At 43.9% G+C, this 8158-nt stretch overlaps 1 protein-coding gene across 6 annotated transcripts in view; it reads left to right on the top strand.

The window, feature by feature from the left end:
- Positions 1–1441: 1441 nt before the first annotated feature.
- The window catches only part of NAPEPLD (N-acyl phosphatidylethanolamine phospholipase D), a 53414-nt gene continuing 46697 nt past the window's right edge, over positions 1442–8158 (top strand). The window contains exons 1-2 of one of the 6 annotated variants that reach the window (XM_061165176.1): positions 1442–1569; positions 5334–5476. The gene's annotated coding sequence lies outside the window, so the exon portion shown is untranslated. Of the gene's footprint in view, positions 1570–2103; positions 2191–2219; positions 2400–2449; positions 2586–5333; positions 5477–8158 lie in introns of those variants that run through there. The other 5 variants (XM_061165175.1, XM_061165174.1, XM_061165177.1 and 2 more) reach the window with 5 other exon arrangements.

Below are 8158 nucleotides of genomic sequence, written 5' to 3'. Positions count from 1 at the left end.
AATGCCTGACTTTCTAGGGGGTCACCAAAGAGTGAAGGACATATAAAACCCAATTCAGCAGGTCAGGAGCTAAAATTAAACCATGAGTGAAATGCAAGAGGCACAGCGTTCATTCTGCTCTGTACTGTGAAGCAGGACAAGCAAGGTTTTGCCTGGAATGATAAAAATTGGTATACTAAACAGCTTTTCATTGTCAAAAAAAATGAAGTTTTAGGGGAAGCACACTGACTGAAACTGCCCACCCTGGCCAGGCTCCATAGTAACTATTTGCATGAGTTGTTTTACAACAGGAGGTCCTGGTAAGGAACACGGAACTAATAAGCCACCACCAACCAGAAGGGTCCGGGAGAGGTTAAAAGGAGACACCACATGCCTGACCACCTCCCAGAATCCTTCTGTCTGGCAACCATGTTGGCTGAACAAGGTGTGCACCACCAGGAAGGACTCTGAGTCAGAATGATTGGCTAATGACAACCCGAAAACTAATCCCATCACCATAAAACCTGAGAGCAGAGCAGTTCTCCTGGGTTCCCTTACCCTGTTGCTCTCTGCCCCGGGGCCTTCTTCCAATAAAGCCTCTTGCTTTGTCAGCACATGTCTCCTCAGACAATTCTTTTCCGAGTGTTAGACAAGAGCCCGCGGGGCCCTGGGGGGTGGGGGTGGGGGGCTTTCTACAACAGAAGTAGAGTAGAAATGACAACACAATCCATAAAGTTTATGTGATATTAGAAAGCATAAACATTAATGCAGTGCATGAGCCTAGGCAATATCTTAGTTTGGCGGCGGGGGGTGGGGGGGGTGGGGGGGAGGGAGGCTTAAAAGACCTTCTTGGGACAATCACATAACTTGAAAATGGACTGGATGTTAAATACTATCAGGGAATTGTTGTCTTAGACGTGGTATTGGTATTGTGATTCTGAGGTGAATGTTCTTATTTTTTTAGAAGACACAGGCTGAAGTATTTAGGGGTGATTGATTTTGATACCTGCAATTTATTCAGACATATAACAAAAAGACATCTCTATTTTCTATATATTTGAAAATCATCATAAAGAATTGGGGTGAGGGGAACACAGGGCATTTTTCAAAAGTTCCTTAGTTAAGGGCACTGTGAAGGCCTCCTGAGCTATCAGTAGCTTATTTATAGTTTGGTTTTGTAGCGCTGTTTCTTTTCCCTGCTGCAGCGAGGAACACTCAGTGACCCAGTAAGAAGCAGCTCTTAATCACTCTTAAGTCAATAAGATTCAGCTGCAAGCTCCCCGAGGGAGTAAAAGTCCACACCTGCTATAATCTGATTTACATTCCTACGCTATTACACTTGGCACGTTCACCTTCAAATTGCAAAGTAATTTGTTTTGCATTTTCCCGCAGTTATATCTGCATTCGGAGGCCCAGGCAGAAGGTATTTCTTTCTGGCCCGTGAACACCCAACCATTCATTGTTGAATTCTATTTGCATCTGTCTATACTTTAAAACACTTTAAAAAACAATGAATTGCATCCTGCAATTCAAAAATGAAAACCTGGGGAAAAGCTAAGAATCGTAATCTGGTGGTATTTAGTCATCACCGTAAGTATCTTGACACCAGGTACTGGCCTACTAGGACAGAGCAGGCTAAGAGCCGCCACCGCGATTCCATTTAATTTTAGCAATTAGGGCGGCTGATCCGGGAGCTGTTCAAGCTATCTGCAAGTTAGCGCCTGGTCTAGGACAGGATAGCCAGCATGGTGTCAGCAGGGCTTGTGCGGAGGGCGAGTGGGGCAAGGACAGGGGCCGGGCCGGGAGGGGCGCAGCGCGCCTCGCCGCCGGGTCCGGCCATCTTGGTAAAGGCCAGAGCGGCGGCCAGCCCGGGGCTGCCAGATTCGAAGGTCACGATGAGTGAGTGACCGGGCGACGTGGAGCGGAACCTAGCTCGGCCAGGGCCCGGCGCGGCCTCGGGCCGCCCGGTGGGCTGCGGCGCCTGCTCGGCCCCGGGATGGTGCGGCGGCGAGCGCTGAGGCGCTGCCTGCAGCTGCTGGCGCCCTTGGCGGAGCCGGCGCGGCGGGGCCGGGGGCGGAGGAGCTCGGGCGCCGGCCGCCGGGGCCCCTCCCGCTGCGCTGGGGCGCTGTGTCCGGGGGCGCTGTGGCCAGTCGCCGAGGAGCCGCCGCTGCAGAGGCGGCGGCGCGCGCGCCTGACCGCCCCCCGCGCCAGGTGAGCCCACGCCCCGCGCCCGCCTCCCTCCCCCGCGCTCCGCGGCGATCCACCGCGCGGTTCGGCTCGCTTCCTCTCGGGCTCGGGGAGGAGCCGTCCGCACGCCCCGGCCTGGGGCTGCTTGGCCTTTTCGGCGGAGTAGAGCGGGCTGTGGGTGGATTCCTGCTCCCGAGCCCTGCCTCATCTCGGAGATGCTGCACTTGTGAACGGTAGGACTTCGTTTGAATTTGTGCGGAGTCCGCATCTCTGAAGCTGCGTGTTTGAGGAGCCACATAGTTTTGTTTTGTTTTTTTTTCTCCCCCCGATTGGGAGAGTAGCCGTCTCTGGGGTTTGTTATATACAGGTCCAAGCTTCTCTGCAGTTCACGAGGTAGCATCTTCACCGACTGGAATAATGTGGGTGTCTTTTGGTGCATGTAAATGAATGGTTAGGCAACTTCCTTAGAACAGTTTATTTCTGCTTCACCTATAGTACTTATTTCTAAAAATTCGTTTCGACAGGTTTCTCCCCATTTATTTTGAAAGTTAACCACGGAGAGGAAATGAGCTAAAGTTTGGAGCAAGGTGCGGCGAGGTGGTGGAAGACGGTGCTTGCTTTTTTTGTTTTTTTCACCGTGCTTCCTTGTTTTCTGTTCGGTGATTTGTTTTTCAAGTTGAGTGTTACTGCAGGCTTTTCAAAACAGGTATTCAGATAGTTTCCCCCTCCTCCTTTGACTGGAACTCTCTATAATCCTGGTAGTCGAGATCAATACGTTTCTACAGGCTTCAGAGTCTAATGAACCGTATCTCTGTTACACCTGGAAAATACTAGTATGAGAAAAGTTAACCTTTAAAAAGTCACTTGATTTTTGGTTTTTCCTTTACTGCAGTTCTGTATATGTTATAATATGACTCACCTGGTTTACTTTGGCTAGTTAACATCAAGTGTTTGCTAGTTGATAATTCTGGTTAATGTATTGAGAAAGTGATTCCTGAAATACAGCTCTCTGAAAAGTAAGAAATAATTTCCATCTTTGTTAAGAATGAATATCTAGCAGTTCCACTTCTATTTTCCGTTTCATTGGTTTTGATTTAGCCTCAGACATCCATATTGTTTAGGGAGAAGTTATGTAATGTTTAAAAAGAAAAGAGTACCAGTTTCCCACAGTAGTCTGATTTTGTTGGAAGAAAATTTCAGTCTCTTAGAGAAGAAATTTAGGTCTTGTTTAAAATTTAAGAGCGATACTGACTTCAAAATGTTTTAAGTTAAGTGAAAATATAGTCACAGTTTTCAGATTTTATTTAATTACATTCTGCAGGTCTTCCTGCTGCAAGAATTTTGTAGTCTCCAAGAGACAGTAATACTTAGTGTATTTCTCATACTCTTATTTTCATTCAGCGTCTCACATTATACCGTGCTGGATTCATATTGAAAATTTAATTATGAAATTAATTCAGTTATAACTATATGAAGGACATTTTAATATAAGCGTTCCTTTGTAGGGTTTGGAATTTAGTTATGCTTTCTATGATAGTCATCCTGTATGAAAAGGGTGTTATGTTAATTTTGAGTATTAGTGAACTTGGGAAATTGGGGCGATTTTTAAGAACGTTTTTGTCCGTGTTTGAAAAAGTACTGCTTGCCTTTTATTTGTTGTTTCATTCTGCTTTTTCTTTGTGGTGGTAGACAGCTGTAATTATAGTGAGTTTTTCCATTCCATTCTATTCTTTTTTTCTTTGTAAATTAGAATATGCCTGTAGGTGGTTTGTGTTGATCTGGGCATTTTAGATTGAAATGCATACAGGTAAGAAATGTTTTCATTGAAGTATTACTGGGGAAATGAACTGTGCACATAATTAATGCCCACACAATTTATCCTGAAGGCCTGAGGGCATGTGTAAAACTGGTATTTAAAGAATCACCCATGTGATTTCCAGTCTAAATCAAGTAGTGTACTATTCTAGAAGCTAGAATACTGAAGTCTTCTACCTTTCTATATTTATAGTGCTTTCATTGATTTGTCTTTTGAATTTAATAACCATTAATTGTGTATTTAAATATTTTAATTAACAGACTTTGCGACAGATTATGCATGAACTCATAAATCTCAGGGGCAGTATTGTTACATCAGAGATACAGTCTTTGCCAACTCAGTTCTTTAAATAATGTATTGTTGCAGAAACCAGAAATCCGGAAACCAAGCACCACACTTGGAGAGTTGGAGAACTCAGGTTTATTACGCTGGCAGGCCCCGAGGAGTTAACACTCCAAGCTCTAAGCCCTGAACAAAGGGGTTACAGAGTTTTTATAGACGGACTATAATGGGCAACACTAGCTGCTGACAGGCTGGTTTAAACTAGGGGGTTTCATGCACGGGAACAGCAGTGAAGATGGAGAGGGGGATGCCTGACCTTTACACGGACAGGCATGATTAAGCAGGTTTCCAGGGGCTGTGCAATGGCAAAGAGCAGGACAAGGGTGAGTGAGATAAGTTCCAGTTCCTAGTATTCCCCACTTTCTGAGACTGTGTGACCTACATGATCCAGACTTTGCAAGGAGCAAACTGAGTTACAAAGGCAGAAGGAGCAGGAGATTATGTGAAATTTTAACTTTTCCTCTTCATTCTCCCCTCCTCATGCTTCTCTCATTCACTGTAGAAAGCATCATCTCATGTTTTGGTAGGGCTTTCAGAGCTCTCCATTGTTTAGGGGGCTATATTGAGCTATTACCATACGTAAATTTATGGATTCAATCCGAGAGGTTATGATCCTGGTAATTGTATTGAGGATACAAGGGCCAAACAAGAGCATTGCAAAGAGCGTGAAGAGAGGACCTGTTAAAGGGAGAAGCCACGATGCCCAGCTCCCATATTGTTTCAGTTATCCCAGGAATTAGCTCGTTTCTCTCTCCTTTTTATGATTCATTCCCTTAGCTGTTGGGCCATGTCCCTGACTATTTCTGATTGGTTACATAAAAGCAGCATTCTTCACTCGAGAAGAGGCAGGTTCCTCCCTTTTTGGCTGTCAGTAGGCCTAGCCCTCCCTACTTTGTAAAACCCCCTCAGCCAGGAAGTCTAGGTGGTCCTGTAATGAAGAGAACAGCAATAATACCGGTTAGGGATAGAGGCCAGGGTTGACAATGAAAATCCATTGATATTTTGACAGCTGGATCCTCAAGCTTCGGCTGTGTGTTGACCAGCCAACTGCTGGAGTGTGGCTGGAGCCAGGCTGAAGAATCCTCAAGCTTCTGCCGCGCGTGGACTGGTCAGCTCTGGAGTGACCAGAGCAGGGCTCAGCGTCCTTCACGGGTGAGGACTGTTTTCTTTGGAACTGGACCTTGAGGAGATTTTGGGGGGTCCTGAACTGCTTTCCAGGTGTCCTCATCACAGGAAATTGCTGCCTTCTTGACTGGTGTGGTGGATCCAAGGAATGCCACCTATGACTTGAACACACACCTATGCTATGAACAGCAACAGGGGTTGCCAGGACGACTGTGTGAGGGCCCGTCCAAACTGGCTGAAGTGGTTCCTTTTTCCAGTCTTTAACCCGTGCCTCATCTCCTGCTGATAGGGATGAACCCAACCGCCCAAAGGAATGGTGTCCTTTCTAAGGTTTCTCGGGCAATTTGGTGGAAGACTTTTCCCAGGGCCTGGAGGTGTTGGGACAGCTCCAGGTCAGCTAGTTGTTGGTGGTCTCCCTTGAGCTTTTCTATTACTGGGGGTGGTCTCCCGTAGATCTCAAAGGGAGAATAGGATTTCGGGGTGCATTTACAGGGGGAGGTGAGAGTCCACAGAATGATAAGGCAGCTTGTTCCAGCATTGTCTGGGTGTTGGCTGGAGGATATTCTTGTCGTACTACTACTTGGAGAAACAGACTTAACAAGAAAGTTAAAGATACATGGGCGAAAGATTAACAGAAGTGGGAAAGCTGCTGGAGGGCTAGCCAGGAGAACTAGGTCCAGACATTGGTTTGTGACATTAGTGTTTCTCTAGATATGAGAAGATGCCAGAATTTGGACTCATAAAAATCTTTACCTGAAAACATCTGACTATCTGAAAGCCTGTTTTTCTGGGGTTTTCCCAGAGCTCAGAGTGCCTTATTTTTTGTCTCCACCCTGAACTCCTTTCAAGGGGGTGTTGAAGGTCAGCATCTTATAGTGGTCATGATTTAACCTCTGTAGAGGCAGCTGGCAAGGGCCAACTTCCAGTCAGCAGGGCCCTTTCATAGCCACATATTTGACCATGTTTTGGGGCATTTCATGGTCATTGTATCCTACGGTGCTGGAAAGTCTCATTCCCAGATCTAACAAAGATTCCGTTGACAGGCCACTCAGTGTATTGTCACTAGACCAGGCCTGGTAAGTAGCAAAAGTCTCTGGACCACACCTGTCTTATTAGCCTCTTGCAGGAAAATATTTCCTCTTGTTGCTTCTTCCCATATCTAGAGTTACATTATTACAATTATTGATCGCATATGGAACTGCGCACCAGCATTTTATCACAGGCTCAGTCACACATTTGGTAACGTAAGAAATAATCTTCTGAAGCAAGCTACATAGAAAATAATATAACTAGCAGTTACTAGTAAGATTACAAGCAGGAATTTAAGTCAAGAACTTTCATTGGGTATACCCTGATATACCCCAGGTCATCTGACTCATTAAATGATTATAGCCAAGTGTTAATCTCCTGGTTGTGCATCATGGAGCATCTTCATCCAAAGACTGGTTACTGAGATAAGCTTTAGAAACAATCTTAGAGTGTCCTTTTTAATAACTTAATTAAATCTTTTAGCAGTATAACAAGAAACTATCTCAGAAGTGAGTCGTAGTAAGCACTGACCTTAATTAACAAAACTAGAATATTCAGTGAAACATTTTTTCTTTTTTGGAGAACTCATTGTGACGACATTAACACTGTAGCCAGGTAAGGCTTTAACCCATCAAATTAAAATGAGGTCTGTCAGGGAGCCGGGAAAAGCCAAGTGGGTGTCTTGGATTTCCCATAGCCCTGCTCTCTTATTTTTAGCTGTTTATCCATTTTTAATTTCCTCATTTAGGAGCAGACTATTGCCATGTTTTAAGGACATTAGGATAGCGAAAATCTAACTGTGAGGGGTTAGTTTTTGTTGAAGCAGAATGAGCTTTCTCTACATGTACCATAATCTTAAATAATGTTTATTTACTTTACCAAAGTAACAAAAAGATTTTGAAAACAAATATAAACCACTTAAAGGCAAAGAAATTAATAATCTGTTATCAAAAGCTGCATTCTAAGAAAACTTTGTTCTCTAAACAGAGAGAATACCAAATTCCAGTCTGGTACCAGCTTACTGTAATAACAAAAATTTGTTTATCTGCTTAATTTTAGAAAGTCTTTTCCATAAATCTTGAAGAACTAGCAGTATTTTTCTAAAGGCATGAGAGTAAAACCATAGAAGGGATGTTTAAAAATCTGCTTCTATTGCAATTGACAAAGAAACCTGGTTATAACACTTTAATATGATAACTAGAATTACAATTGACCATATTTTATTAGGGCATATCAAAGCTATATGAATTTCACATAATTTTAGGATATCTGTATTAGTAACATCATTGTGTGGATCACAGTAAACTGTGGAAAATTCTGAAAGAGATGGAAATACTAGACCACCTGACCTGCCTCTTGAGAAACTTATATGCAGGTCAGGAAGCAACAGTTAGAACTGGACATAGACCAAAAGACTGGTTCCAAATAGGAAAAGGAGTACGTCAAGGCTGTATATTGTCACCCTGCTTATTTAACTTATATGCAGAGTACATCATGAGAAACACTGGGCTGGAAGAAGCACAAGCTGGAATCAAGATTGCCGGGAGAAATATCAGTAACCTCAGATATGCAGATGACACCACCCTTATGGCAGAAAGTGAAGAGGAACTATAAAAAGCCTCTTGATGAAAGTGAAATAGGAGAGTGAAAAAGTTGGCTTAAAGCTCAACATTCAGAAAA

This window comes from Dama dama, chromosome 18, assembly GCF_033118175.1.
Source record: "Dama dama isolate Ldn47 chromosome 18, ASM3311817v1, whole genome shotgun sequence".
In the NCBI taxonomy this organism is placed as follows: domain Eukaryota; kingdom Metazoa; phylum Chordata; class Mammalia; order Artiodactyla; family Cervidae; genus Dama; species Dama dama.
The sequence above is the reverse complement of the archived record's forward strand: the minus strand, read 5'-3'. Positions and strand labels throughout refer to the sequence as shown.